We start from the raw sequence: 14947 nt of genomic DNA, 5'->3' as shown, positions 1-14947 counted from the left end.
CCAAACGCAAACCTACAATCAGTGAAAATGTTTGCTGTCCTACTTTCTGCCCTTGTATATGCAGCAGCGAGTGCCTTCAGTTCTTTTTATTCTTTTATTTTATTTATTTTACTCACTTATATAGCGCTAATAATTCCACAGCACTTTAAAGATGTGATCATCACTGTCCCCATTGGGGCTCACAATCTAAATTCCCTTTGAGTATGTCTTTGGAGTGTGGGAGGAAACCGGAGTACCCGGAGGAAACCCACGCAAACACGGGGAGAACATACAAACTCCTTGCAGATGTTGTCCGTGGTGGGATTGAACCCAGGACTCCAGCACTTCAAGACTGCAGTGCTAACCACTGAGCTACCGTGCTGCCAAAAAAGAGGGAGTGGTTCCTGTATCATTAACCCTAGAACGCATACCTGGGGCCTCGCAGACCTGCTAGGTTACTTGTTTTCTATGGTTGATTTCTATGTTTTTGCGTTCTAGGATTAAATCTTTCAAGGTAGTCACCAAGTATCTTGTATGTGGACTCCCCCATGGTAATACCTGGTGTCATCTCCAAAAATTTCAAAAATTTGCATTAGCAATTGGGGTTTCAACAACATTCTCAAGTTCTTTTTCTCAGTTTCCATTAATTCCAGAAATCTTAAAACCTTTAATTTAATTTTTTTTAGTTCTTATAGGCTGACTTTGAAATTAGTATCACTTATCAACAGTCACAAACAAGCAGATATCGTGTATATTTTATATATCTGTCATGATCCAGGCCGGCTTTTCTCTGCTGTGGTTTTACCTGGCCATGTCAGGGGTTAATTTCCCTTGGCTCGTTCCGGATCCCAGGATCCCTGTATCTTGTCACTGCACTTATGGTTCAGTGCCAGTGATCTTTCTGCCTTGCAGCGTGTATACTGGCTCTGGTGAGTGTTCTGCCTTCCTGTTACTGTGTACTGACTTGTAGCCCCCCCAGTCGTCTGCTCGTCCTGTTCCCTACTACCCGTGTCTGTCTGCTGTTTTCCCCTGTCCTAACCTGTTTGTCCTCCTCTTCTGTATTTGGACTTCCCGGCTGATGACCTGTATCCTCGCTCCTGGCTCCGGCATTCGTCTCTCCCTTTTGGTTTGTATGCTACTCTTCGTCTCCTGACTCTTTGCTAGCTCCTGACCACGATTTATCTCTCCCCGTGCTTCTGTCTTAGGCTGGAGTCACACTTGCGAGAGACTTGCGCGAGTCTCCTATCGCATCACCCGGCATGGCCACTAGTGATGTGCAGTCCGGCTCTTTTTGGTGATCCGGTTCCTATGGCTCCGTTCACCAAAAAGAGCCGGATCTTTCAGCTCGTTCTCGGCTCCTTATTAAATATGTGTTCACCCCAGGTGAACACATATTTAAGATTATAGTGACGCCGTCAAAGCCCCGCCCACCAGCGACTAAGCCCCGCCCACTTACAAGCGGCCAATTAGATTGCTGAGTAGGTGGAGTTTAGCCGTGGGTGGGTGGGGTTTGACGGCGAAAAGAGCCGTTTAGATATTTTTAGTGGCTCACACTGGTGATCCGGCTCCTGTCGTTCACAGCAGGGAGCCGGATCTTTGTGTCGGATCGTTCGCAACCGACATATCACTAATGGCCACACACTCTCCTGACAGGAGCGGGTCAGCTGCATGTATTTCTATGCAGCTGAGATGCTCCTGTCCGGAGAGCTGCAGGCCATGTCGGGTGATGTGATGCAAGACTTGCAAGAGTCTCTCACAAGTGTGACTCCGGCCTCAGGCTAAGTTCACACAGGGTATCTTTGCTGCGTTTTGGTGCGTTTTTGAGGTCACGAAGATGCACCAAAACGCATGCATATCCTTCTCTCAGCAAAATCTATGAGATTTCTGTTTTGCTGTCCGCACAGTGCATCTTTTGTTGGCTGCATCTTGGCTGTGTTTTTGAAGATGCAGCATGTCAATTCTTGTTGCATTTTTCCAGCGTTTTGGAGGATAAAGCAGTGGTGAACTGCCCAGGCCAAAAAAAACTAATGCACTACCAGGATGCAGCCAAACCCCCAATAGATGGAGGTATCACAGGTTTTTCTATATGTATAGATTAGTGTAGATTACTTGTACCTACAAGTATGAGGAACCGTGACGTGGTTTGTAGGCTACCATTATTTTGGCCATAATATCGACTAATACCTCAGATATTTTTTCTATATTTTTCTGCACATAACATTTTATACAGGGTGCAGCCAGGCCCCTTAATTTTTGGTACTTGCATAATGGAGTCCCCGTCCCTATATGGTGCACACTAGTACCGGGCAGTCCACCTGATTGAATAGTATGGGCATGTAATAGGCTGCTGACTAGGATACTATGTGCCTGTAAGTGAGAATGGAGCCCTATGCAAGCCACTAGTGTGCAATTTTACCATCTGGAGTTGTGTGAGTGATTTGCTCCTCTTGCACCTGTGATACCTCCATCTACTGGGGGTTTGGCTTCATCCTGGTAGTGCATTAGTTTTTTTTTGCCTGAGCAATTCACCACTGCTTTATACTGCTGTGAGTATCTTAATTTGTGGAGAATATTTAGTCCTCTTTTTGTTGTTTTTCTATAAAAAAAATGCACTGGGCAAAACGCGTCAAAAACATGGTTTTTTTTATGCGTTTTTGTAGCGGTGCGTTTTTGGTGCGTTTTTATTGTGACAAAAATGCTACATCTTTGTGGTAAAAAAAAAAAAAGATGCTGTGTGTGAACATACCCTAACGCTACATGCGCACGCTGCTTCTTTTTCGTGTTCACAAACTGCAGCCAAAACTGCACCTTGTCAGAGAGAGCCTGGAAATGTCACAAAAAATGTAGGTGCTTTTTTGGTGCATTTTTGCTGCTTTTTTGGTGCGTTTTTGGCTGCAGTTTTGTCAACAATTGTTTCATGTATTTTTCAGTTCAAACAAGCCCATAAAGCTTGTTGAATTGAAAAAAAAAAAATTAGAAATAAATAAATAATTAAAAAAAACTGGCGTGCGGTCCCCCCCAATTTTAATGCCAGCCAGATAAAGCCATACGGCTGAAGGCTGGTATTCTTAGGATGGGGAGCCCCACGTTATGAGGAGCCCCCCAGCCTAACAATATCAGTCAGCAGCCGCCCAGAATGGCCGCATCCATTAGATGCGGCTGTTCTAGGACTGTACCCGGCTCTTCCCGATTTGCCCTGGTGCGTTGGCAAATCGAGGAAATAAGGAGTTACTGGCAGCCAGGGCCGGCTCCAGGTTTTTGTGGGCCCCGGGCGGAAGAGTCCCAGTGGGCCCCATAAACATGCAGACACACACACATACACGTACATATACATATTTAAAGACAAACTCACAAAAATACATATAAACAGACAAATCTATACAGTCATATACACTGACATACATAGATACACATCATACATGCATACATACAGAGACACACACTGCTATGCTGCATACATACATATAGACAGACACACACATACTGCTCTGCTACATACATACATACATACACACACATACTGCTCTGCATGCATACATACATACTGCACCCCCCAGATCAGACACACTACACCCCCATATCTCACACACCCTGCTCCCCATACAGCCTGCACCCCCATATCATACACACTACACCCCCACATCTCACACAGCCTGCACCCCCCAGATCACACACACTACACCCCCATATCTCACACACCCTGCCCACATATCTCACCCTGCCTGTACCCCAACTTACCCCTCTCAAACACTCTGCACCCTTCACATCCTTCTGTCACAGTCTGCAGCCCTCATCATATGCCCCTCACCCTGCAGCCCCCCTCATGTCCCCTCTTTTCTTATTACCAGTCATGTGTCCATGTCTCCTTCAGGATTCAGTATCTTGCTTTCTGCCCGGCCTCCTGTGTCTCCTCCCACACAGTCACATGGGCGTGACATCATCGCAGGTCCTGCAGGATGGAGATTCCGTCTTCTGTGCAGGTCAGGAGCGCTCCTGCAGCTCAGAAACGGCTGGTGGCCTCTCCAGGTCAGGGGCCCCTCTACTGACACTGGGCTCCCCTGACTCACAGGCCGGCCCCCTGACGGTCGCATTGTCGGCCACTACACAGCGGCACTACACATAGGGGCCCGGCAGCCGGCTCTGCAGAGCGGCTGCCGGGCCCTTATGTGTACTAGTGCCGCTGTGTAGTGGCCGGCCTGTGAGTCAGGGGAGCCCAGTGTCAGTAGAGAGGCGGCTCACTCGTTCCCCCACTGATCCGGTCTCCTCGGCGCGTCGTCCATTGCTGTCGCTCGCTCTGACCTCTCAGCAGGCGCGCAGTGATGACGTCACCGCGCTCTGCTGCAGAGCTGTCAGAACGCCGACAGTCACAGCGGGGAGAATGATAAGAGAGGGAGCGCGCCGCTCACTCTCTCTCATCATTGCTCTCAATTGTATCGGCACCTGCGATGCCGAAGCAATTGAAAGCGCGATCCTCGGCGGGGGTCGGTGACAGCGCGGCCACCGGGCCCCCCTGAGTAGCGGTGCGCCACTCCTGCCACCGCGAGTGGGCCCCCCCGGCAGCTCAGGGCCCCGGCATTTGACCGGGTTTGCCGGGTGCTGGCGCCGGCCCTGTTGGCAGCCCATAGCTGCCAATAAGTCCTAGATTAATCATGTCAGGCGTCTATGAGACACCCTCCATGATTAATCTGTAAATTGCAGTAAATAAACACACACCCGAAAAATCCTTTATTAGAAATAAAAAACACAAACACATTCCCTCATTACCAATTTATTAACCCCGACAAAGCCCTCCATGTCCGGCGTAATCCAGGATGCTCCAGCGTCGCATCCAGCTCTGCTGCATGAAGGTGACCGGAGCTGCAGAAGACACCGCCGCTCCGGTCACCACCATGCAGCTAATGAAGACAGCCGCGCGATCAGCTGAGCTGTCACCGAGGTTACCCGCGGCCACCGCTGAATCCAGTGGTGGCAGCAAGTAACCTCAGTGACAGCTCAGCTGATCGCGCTACTGCGTGGAGCTGACAGGAGCGTGGAGCTGACAGGAGCGTGGAGCCGACAGGAGCGTGGAGGACGGGACTTTCAGCGGCGGCGGTGGCAGTGAGAGGGGTCCATTGTCTCCCCTGTGCGTGCACGCTGGGGACAGTGGTACTTCGGGGAACACATGGAGGACGGGACTATCAGCGGCGGCGGCAGCGAGAGGGAAAAATCAATGTTTTCAGCTGCCAATGTCCATCCCCCTCTCGCTGCCGCTGCTGATAGTCCCGTCCTCCACATCATCTCCCCTGGGGACAGCGGTACTTCGGGGAACACGTGGAGGACGGGACGGGACCACTTGCCTGACCTCACTTCCTGACAAATCACCTGCGTTTTTGGTACCAAAAACGCAGGTAAAAGGCAGGTAAAATGCACCACTTTTGATAGCATGCATTTTTCCTGCGTTTTTGATGCCCTCATTGATTTCAATGGGTGACAAATGTTGACAAAAATGCAGGAAGAATGAACATGCTGCATTTTTTTTGTCACAAACTTTTGACAAAAAAACCGCTGACAAATAAACTGCAATGTGCGCATGACAAATCTGACTTCTCATAGACTTTGCTGGGAAGTCAGATGTCAGAAAGTTTAGCTGACAAAACTGCAGCCAAAAAAGCAGCAAAAAAGCAGGAAAAAAAGCAGCGTGCGCATGTAGACTTAGAGCTTTTGCTGCTGACTCAGATTACTGACTACTCTGCTGACCCCTAGTGGTTGCTTGCTAAGCTGCACTCTGAAGCTACATTACCTGTGGCTTAAGTAACTTCAGTAGTGCTGCTTGACAATATCCCTTTTGAAAATATTATGTATTGTATTTGTAAAAACAACAAAAGCGTAATTGTGACACCCAGGGTTATGGGGTACTTGGTCATGGGTGGTATATATCTGGGGAATGTCGCTTTGGTGGCCGTTGCCCGGTTCCATTCCCTGGGCCCTTTTTGTAAAGGGGAATATTTACAGGGGATGAAAATTGAGTCGCTGCTGCACAATGTCCATTACTGGGGCTGGTGTTAATGGCAGCCTGGATGTTAGACCCTCCGCAAGCAGTGTGGCGCCCTGGACAAGCCAGGGGCCACAGATAACTACACCAACACACCCCACACTCCCGGTCAGGCACAAATAAGTCAGACAAAACCCTTGTTGCCTCCCTCCAGGGGCTGATGTTCACACCAGGGGGTGGGCCAGGCAGTTGGTCCCGCCCACCGAGGAGTTCACAGTCCTGGAGGCGGGAAAAACAGTTAGTTGAAGTTTAGAGTTGAGTTTGGGAAGTGGAAGTGAGAGGAAGGAAAGTGGCAGTTGAGCAGACAGAAAGCGGTCCGGGTGTGTGGCCCGGACGGAACAGCAAGGTTGGCAGACGGTGGTGACCGTCTGCAGGAGTGGCCTATTGGAGCTAGCCGTAAGGACCGTGGATGGGCGGTGGCCCGGCGGTACCGGACCGGTACACAAAGAGAAGCCAGCACCATCCGGCAGGGGCTTACGGACCCCGGCAAGGCTAGGAGTCGCCGTGAATTTGCCAAATCCGTTAGCGAAGGGAATCTCCTGGGTTTCCCAGCAGCCAAGTCCCGACAGAAGGCAACAGTCCAACCGAGAGAGGGAAACATAGTCACCGCCAAGGCTAAAGTTCCCAGGGCCAGAGCCTGCGGGCAAAAGGGGCTCCTTCAGCAACCCTCAAGCTGGGGAGCGGGTTACCATTGGAACCGTTACACTACACAGGTGCAGGGAAGGGCAGTCACCATCAACCTGCCGGGAGAAACAACACCGCAGCCACCTGTGGGACCCGTCCATCCAACCGTTTGTTTTACCGGAGACTCCGTGTATATCTTTGGGCTGAGTGAGTACCACTGTGCCGTGTGGCACAGCGCTGCCCCCGCGACCCTGCACCTCATCAGGTACCGTAACCCGCCTGCCATCCATCCCTATTCATCACCGGGCTCTGGGACAACCAACCCCCTACCCACGGAGGGGAGAACTAACATCCAGGCTGCTCCCTGTCATCGCTCCCGGGATCCCCGTCCAGAGCAGCGGTGGTGTCACCAATCTCACCACAACCGTGGATGGCGTCACGGACAATACCAAATTCCCCACAATCAAAACCCCCTTTTCACTCACGGGCGAGGAACGCCACTCGAGTCCCCGGGATCCGGCCCACCGCTCGAGCCACCACCGAGCAGTAGCAGCAGCAGCAGCCGGACCCGAGCAGTGGGAGAGCGCAGCGTCCCCTCCTTCGCCCGCGACAGCAGGGCCGGGCCCTAAAGGGTAGGTGTAATGACGAGTGTCGGAAGAAGGTAGTCCACACAAGGGGTTCAGTGCAACTGGTTCTTTCCTCACTTTCTGGTGGTAACTGGTCACCCTAGGCTGGGTGGTTTCACCTTCAGGTCCCCTTTGTCCCAGTGCCAGTTTAGTAATCTGGTACCTTCTTCCCCTGCACCTGTCTCTGGTTGGTGGGTCCCCGTGGCATAGATCAACTGTGGGTCCCCGTCCAGTGGTTTTGCTCTGCTGTCCGTATCATGGTAGCGTGAACCCTGTGGGGTTTGAGTCTCTGGTCCTGTCCCCGGTTCTCTCTGCTACTGAGTCTCGGATTTTTAGGGTCAGCAAGGTCCTTGATGGACCCCTCGCTGTGCAGGTATTATTAGGCCTGCCTGTAGCTTTATGCCTGACCTACGGTCCTGTACCCCGTTGGTGCGTAGTCTGGTAGTACTCCACCAGGAACTACCCTCCTGTGCACCAGGTTACTGTTAACTCCTTGTCAGTGCGTCTCCTCACGTCCACTTTCACTCTCCGACTCCTCAGACTGACTCTCCACTGTCTGCCTCTCCCACCTGGTCAACTAGTGGACTGGACTGACTCCATCTCTAGACGGTCATCCATTGGTCCAACCCTAGCTTTGCACCATTGTATGGGGGATTGTTGGGGAAAACTGGGATGACCTGGAGTGTTTGTGTGTGACCGGCACTGGTCTTCCGGGGCCCTAGGGGGTAGGCCCTGCATCTTGGTGAGGGTGCAGAATCGTGTAGCTACCTGATGGCTTCATGGGCGCTACATAATTATTCCATCACTTCCTTCTTCCATCTATTCATAAAGAAACATTGCTATATTCACACTCTTTCCCTTTAGGCCAATTACTCGTCACATTCCAGCAATGTACTAGAGCAAACTGTTGGTGATTTTCCGCTATCTGTACAAACATGAATCCAATTATTTTATATACTCAGACATTGTTGACATTCTTATATTACCTATTGATATTCACACTCTCTGTGTTATCTCATACAGGGGATAACACAAATCCATTTGGTCACAGACACACTAAAGTGCACTTTACATGCTGTGATATCGGTACCGATATCGCTAGCGAGCGTACCCGCCCCCATCGGTTGTGTGTCATGGGCAAATCGCTAACACCCGTCACACATACATACCTTCCCTGCGACGTCGCTCTGGCCGGCGATCCGCCTCCTTTCTAAGGGGGAGGTGCGTTCGGCGTCACCGTGATGTCACACGGCAGCCGTCCAATAGCAGAGGAGGGGCAGAGATGAGCGGGCGGAACATGCCACCCACCTCCTTCCTTCCTCATTGCTGGTGGACGCAGGTAAGGAGATGTTCGTCGTTCCTGCGGTGTCACACATAGCGATGTGTGCTGCGGCAGGAACGAGGAACAACATTAAGGAAATTAACGTGTCAACGAGCAACGATTTTTCACGTTTTTCCGCTCGTTGATCGTCGCTCATTGGTGTCACACGCTACGATGTCGCTAACGGAGCCGGATGTGCGTCACTAACAACGTGACCCCGACAATATATCGTTAGCGATGTCGCAGCATGTAAAGTACCCTTAAGAGGAATGAAGTTCTTGAGAAGAAAAAAATGAGCACACACCTGACAAGAAACAGGACAAGGAGAGGAACAGCGCAAGTAAGGAACACAAATCCTGTATAATCACCAGCAGCGTATAGCCTGGTGATTACATGGTGGCATGGGCCCCTTGACAGTATGTTTATAGGTGTTTCAAGTTTAAGTTGTGGCATTGAGCGGTGCCAAATTCAGTATGGGGAATGAAGGGTTAATTCCCTTCATGTGGTAACATGAGCAGGCTGCTGTGATTGGTCAGCCTGCTGCGTGGTGGTAATGGAAGTTGTTATGATGGGAATTTATGGGGTTAATCTGCCCCCTGTGAGTAACGCGAGCAGGCTGTGTGATTGGTCAGCCTGCTGCGCGCCAATTTTAAAGTCTGTCATTGGTGGACAGAGGTAAATATGCAGGAGACTTGCCTTTATAAGGAGCCAGCTGTGAGCCAGCTGTGTCAGTTTCCAGCTGTGAAGAAAGAAGAATCCCCCGCCCGCCCTCCCAGTGTAAAGTCATGGTTTTTAACTGTTTATTATTTTTGTCGTGATGTTTTATTAGTTGGGAAAAAATCGCCCAACTATGTTGGGTGGATTGTGGTTTTATAAGTGGTTAATGGTACTTTATGGTGGTATTTATGGAATTTTATGGTTATTGAATTTCAATAATATGGTGAATTTAATTTATCAAGTTACCAATAATAAAACACCACGGCCATTTTTATCCAAATGTCATGTGTCTGAGTATTTATTCTTTATTAATGGTAAGTTAATTGGTTATAGTGGGCTTTATGCTACCATGCTTAACCAGCTTTTGCGCCTTTCCTTCTTCCTCCCCCATAGTCTTTCTTTTCCTCTTCATGATCTCCTTCCATTTCTCTACACCATTCCTTTCGTCTCTACCATACAAGTTCTTTGCATCCATAAACTTTTAATCATTCGGTCAACTCCTATACATTTGGTCACCTCTTATCTTCACAAACGTTCTTCTTTTTTAATGTTCCTTCTCCTTCATGCTTATACTGTAACTCTGACAAAAAAAATTCTCTTTTAAATTAGTGAACCCTTAAAGTTATAAATAATTTATTTATTTAGTTCATTTGAATAGAATATTGATAAAATTCAATGCACAGAACAATAACCTGTAAATGTGGCGCCCTGGACTAGCCAGGTCGTCACAGGTAACACTCACACACCCCCACCCCCCATGAGACAGTAACATTAGCCAAACATAAAATCCTTGTTGCCTCCCTCCAGGATCTGATGTCCACACCAGGTCACCCACCGAGGAGTTCACAGGCCTGGAGGCGGGAAAAGTGACAGATCGAGTTTGGAGTTTGAAGTGAGAGGAGTAAGCACTTGGGTGTCTGGGTTTGTGGCCCAGGCACTGACAGCAAGGTTGGTAGACGGTGGTGGCCGTCTGCAGGAGTGGTGAATCGACGCGGAACCATAGGACCGGGGTCGGGCGTTGGCCCGCCGGTACCGACCGGGGAGCGAAGTGAAGCCAGCACACACAGGCAGGGCCATCGGACCCCGACCAGGCTTGGAGCCGCCGACAATAGTCAAATCCGAGTGTGACCGGAACCCCAGGGGTTTCCTAACAGCCAAAGACCCGTTAGAAGGCAACCGCCCACACCGTGAGGGTATACAGCTACCACCTAAGGCTAAAGACCCAAGGGCCAGCGCCTGCGGGCAAACGGGCTCCTCCGGCATCCATACACCGGGGAGCGGACTACCGTTGGGGATCCATCGTAGTCAAACAAGTACACAAAGGTGCAGGGAAAGACAGCCGCCATCACCTGTCCGGGGAGAGACACTGCAGCCGGCTGCGGGACCCGTCCATCCAGCCGTTTGGTTTACCGAGGACTTTGTGCATCTCTTGCTGAGTGAGTACACCCGTGCCATCCGGCACCGCGCCGCGCTGTCCCTGCAACCCTGCACTTCACCAAACCTGCCTCCCTGTCACACCACCGGGCAGCGGGACCACCGTCCCCTACCCACGGAGGGGGAAAACAACATCCCAGCTGCTCCATACCATCGCTCCCGGGAGCCCCGTCACCAGCAGCGGTGGTGCCCATCTTCACCACAACCCGTGAGTGGCGTCACGGACTAAATCCCCAAAACCCCTTTTCACTCACGGGCGAGGAGCGCTGCTCGAGTCCCCGGATCCGGCCCACCGCTCGAGCCACCGAGCAGCAGCAGCCGCAGCAGTGCCGGACCCGAGCGTTAGTGAGCGCGTGGCAGCGGCGTCCTCCCCGCCCGCGACATAAAGACCATTACAGGGGAAACTTGGATTAAGAGTAACTTGGTTTGAGAGCGATTTGCAAGACAAGCAAAGTTTTCAAAAACGTGTAACTTGGTTTAAGATCAATGCTTTGCAATAAGAGCAAATACTCACCGTGCACACTTCCGGTTCTGTCCTTTCACCGCGCTCTGACCCACTCTGGAGGTAACTTTCTGCACATATGTACTGTATACAGTATACCATTGTAAAGTATATACTAAATAGCATATCTATCAATTTGCATTTGTGGACACAGTATTGTACTTTCTGCTAACCAGTACATGTCATTGGTTGTACAGGGTGGGCCATAAGCAGCGTCGGACTGGCTACCGGAGGAATCTCAAGTAATGCCAGGCCTGGATTCAGGTACCTGCATTGTACTCCGGAGCTCTCACCTGAGCTCCAGAGTGCAGCCTAGACTGTACCGCGAGTGCCGAGTGATTAATTCCCCGACTCTTGCAGTTCAGTTCATTACAGCTGCTGACAGGCCGGGCTGATCTTCGGAGTTCAGGTGTGAGCACCGGAGATCACCCCGGCCTGTCTGTAGCTGACATGAACTAAACCGCAAGCGCCGGGGAATCAATCACTCGGCGCTCGCAGTACAGCTTGGCTGCACGCCGGAGCTCAGGTGAGAGCTCCGGAGTGCAATGCAGGTACCTGAATCCAGGCCTGGCATTACTGGAGATTCCTCCGGTAACCAGCCCGACGCTGGCCATAAGTATGGATACACCCTGATAAAATGGAAGTGGGTGTTGATATCACCTTACCGTTTGTGGCATATTAGTACATTGAAGGAGCAAAACATTTGAGGCCGGGTGACGCCCATGGCGGCCATCTGCAAAGCCAGCCCTTTGAATTCAACTTTACTATTTTTAATGGGAAGGGGGTCATGTGACACATCAAACACATAGAGAATTGCACAAGAAAAACAAGGGTGTACTAATTTTTAATGTAACTTTATTCCTTATCGAGTTATTGACACATTTGTGACATGGTGCAACGACAGTAGCCCACTAAACGATGTGCTCAAAGTGCTGCCCATTGTGTTGAAATGTCAGCGCAATTCTCTTCTCCCACTCTTGACACATTGAGAGCAATACGAAATGCTATGACAGGCCTTGGCCTTGGCCTCAAAATCAAATGTTATTAGGAAAAACATATAATATCATTATATCAATACGTACATGTCCACTCACCCAAGGATCCCTCAAACTTTGTAACAAAAAAAAAAGAAAACGGGGTCTGCATTACCAAGAGATTGAGACAGACGGAGAAAGAGACAGAGACAGTCAGAGATAGACAGGGAAAGAGACAGACAGACAAAGAAATAGAGAGAGAGACAGAGAGATATATACAGAGGGGGAGACAGACAGAGAATGGGAGAGAAACAGAGAGACAGTTACTATCCCGGGCAGCGCCGGGTGCTACAGCTATAATATATATAGCTGAATGTATGTATGTATGTATGTATGTGTGTGTGTGTGTGTGTGTGTGTGTGTGTGTGTGTGTGTGTGTGTGTGTGTGTGTTTGTGTGTGTGTGTGTGTGTGTGTGTATGTGTATGATTGGAATCTGCACCGTCGCAGCTACAGCCACAAAATTTTGTTTTTGCGCACTCACACGTCTGGACCCCGAGAGCGTCATAAGCTATGTTGTGAGGTGAAATTTTAACCCCGCGCATTCCAATTTACCAATCAATTTTGCCCCTATCTACATAATGGGGAAAAAGTGAAATGAAAAGTGTATCCGTACTGTCACATTTACAATCACAAAATTTTGCACAGACACCTCATGTGACCAAGGGAACGTCGTAGACTATGTTTTCACAGGAAAATTTAACCCCGCGCTTTACAGTTACTCTCCAAAAAACATGCCTTCATTAAAGTAAATGGAGCCTGGAACTACAGGTTATTAGTAGGAGCTGTGAGTGGTTGCTATAGGAACAAAAGACATTCATAGTATAAGATGCTTATATGTGAGGTAATAAGATGTCAGTGGGGAGACGGATAGAGAGAGACAGTCAAAGACAGACAGGGAAAGAGACAGGGAGATAGAGACAGACAGGGAAAGAGACAGACAGAGACAGACAGTGACAAAGACAGACAGAGACATACGGGGAAAGAGACAGACAGAAACAGACCTGGAAAGAGACAGATGGGGAAAGATACAGACAGACATGTAGACAGGGACAGAGACAGGCAGACAGGGAAGGAGGAGACAACCAGAGAGACAGACAAAGATAGATAGGGAAAGACACAGACCTTGATAGAGAAATTGGTAAATTGGAATGCGCGGGGTTAAAATTTCGCCTCACAACATAGCCTATGACGCTCTCGGGGTCCAGACGTGTGAGTGTGCAAAATTTTGTGGCTGTAGCTGCGATGGTGCAGATGCCAATCCCGGACATACATACATACACACACACATATACATACATACATACACACATTCAGCTTTATATATTACTAGCTGTACTCCCCGGCTTCGGTTAATAACTGCTGTTAACAAAATAGAATGTATTAACAAAAATGTATTCTGCACACAAAAACCACAAAACAAATAGATAGAAATGTAATTATTAGTGATGAGCGAGCATGCTTGTCACTACTCGGTACTCGCACGAGTATCGCTGTACTCGGGCTGCTCGGCGGGGACCGAGTAATCTCGCGATACTCGTGCTGTACTCGTGGTCTTCATTTCTGCATGTTGGCGCTCTTTTGAGAGCCATCCCTCATGCAGGGATTGGCTGGCAGACCACTGCAATGCCACAGCCCTGTTAGTTGTGGAATTGCAGTGATTGGCCGGCCTGCACAGCGTGACCGAGCCTTTATACCGGCCGGCGCGCTGTGCTCTGCTCACAACTATCCAGACAGTCAGTGCAGGGAGAGTGTCGCTGATTCAGGGAAAGCTTTGCGGCCCTTTATAGTTAGTTCCGGAGCAGGGCTGCAAACAGTGTGACCAGAAGTCCTTCTCAGGACTATTCTAGTTGTATACAGGCAGGCAGGGTATAGCCAGGTCGGAGTACAGGAGCAGAGTCCTTCTCAGGACTATTGTTGCTATATACAGGCAGGGTATAGCCAGGTCGGAATACAGGCTAGTGACCAGAAGAGTCCTTGTCAGGACTATTGTAGCAGTATACAGGCAGGCAGGCAGGGTAGTGGTGACCGTATACCAGCCTTCATCATATCTGGGGCTGGTGTACACAGTGTAAAACAGTCCAGATAGTGTCAGACTTCTCAGTAATTGTCGCTCCTAAAAAAACCAGTTAGGTTCTTATTGCGTCCGTGCTTGCATTTAAAAACAGCACGTGTGTGTCTGTCGGTGGCAGCGTACAGGTGCGCGTTTTGCACAAACTATTATATAACGCACAAGTCTAGTGTATAATACACGTCAGTCAGCAGTGTCTGATAGTGTCAGACTTCTCAGTAATTGTCGCTCCGAAAAACCAGTTAGGTTCTTATTGCGTCCGTGCTTGCATTTAAAAACAGCATGTGTGTGGCAGTCGGTGGCAGCGTCAGGCTCCATATTGTCCCTGGATAGAGACGTGCATGATGGCCTGTAAACATGAAGTGCCCATTGTAAGGAAGTGGGTGTATTGTAGTATAGCCCTTAGGCAGGGCAGCCAAAAATTGGGAGGCTCCACGTTGTCCCTGGGTAGAGACGTGCATGAGGGCCTCAAAACATTGTTCCCATTGCAAAGGAGCGGGTCTCCTGTCGTTGTAATGTCCATTCTGCAAAGAATGGGCGAAAAAATTTACCACTGGGGGTATACCTGAAACAAAGGCCTAAGTATTGCAATTTGTAATGGTCATCATCA

The 14947-nt window shown here is 49.6% G+C and overlaps 1 pseudogene; it reads left to right on the top strand.

The window, feature by feature from the left end:
* Window positions 1–1017: 1017 nt before the first annotated feature.
* Window positions 1018–14947, top strand: part of LOC142302030 (beta-1,3-galactosyltransferase 2-like) — a 28742-nt pseudogene continuing 14812 nt past the window's right edge.

This window comes from Anomaloglossus baeobatrachus, chromosome 4 (genome assembly GCF_048569485.1).
Source record: "Anomaloglossus baeobatrachus isolate aAnoBae1 chromosome 4, aAnoBae1.hap1, whole genome shotgun sequence".
NCBI lineage: Eukaryota > Metazoa > Chordata > Amphibia > Anura > Aromobatidae > Anomaloglossus > Anomaloglossus baeobatrachus.
This window is presented reverse-complemented; position numbering and strand designations above follow the sequence as displayed.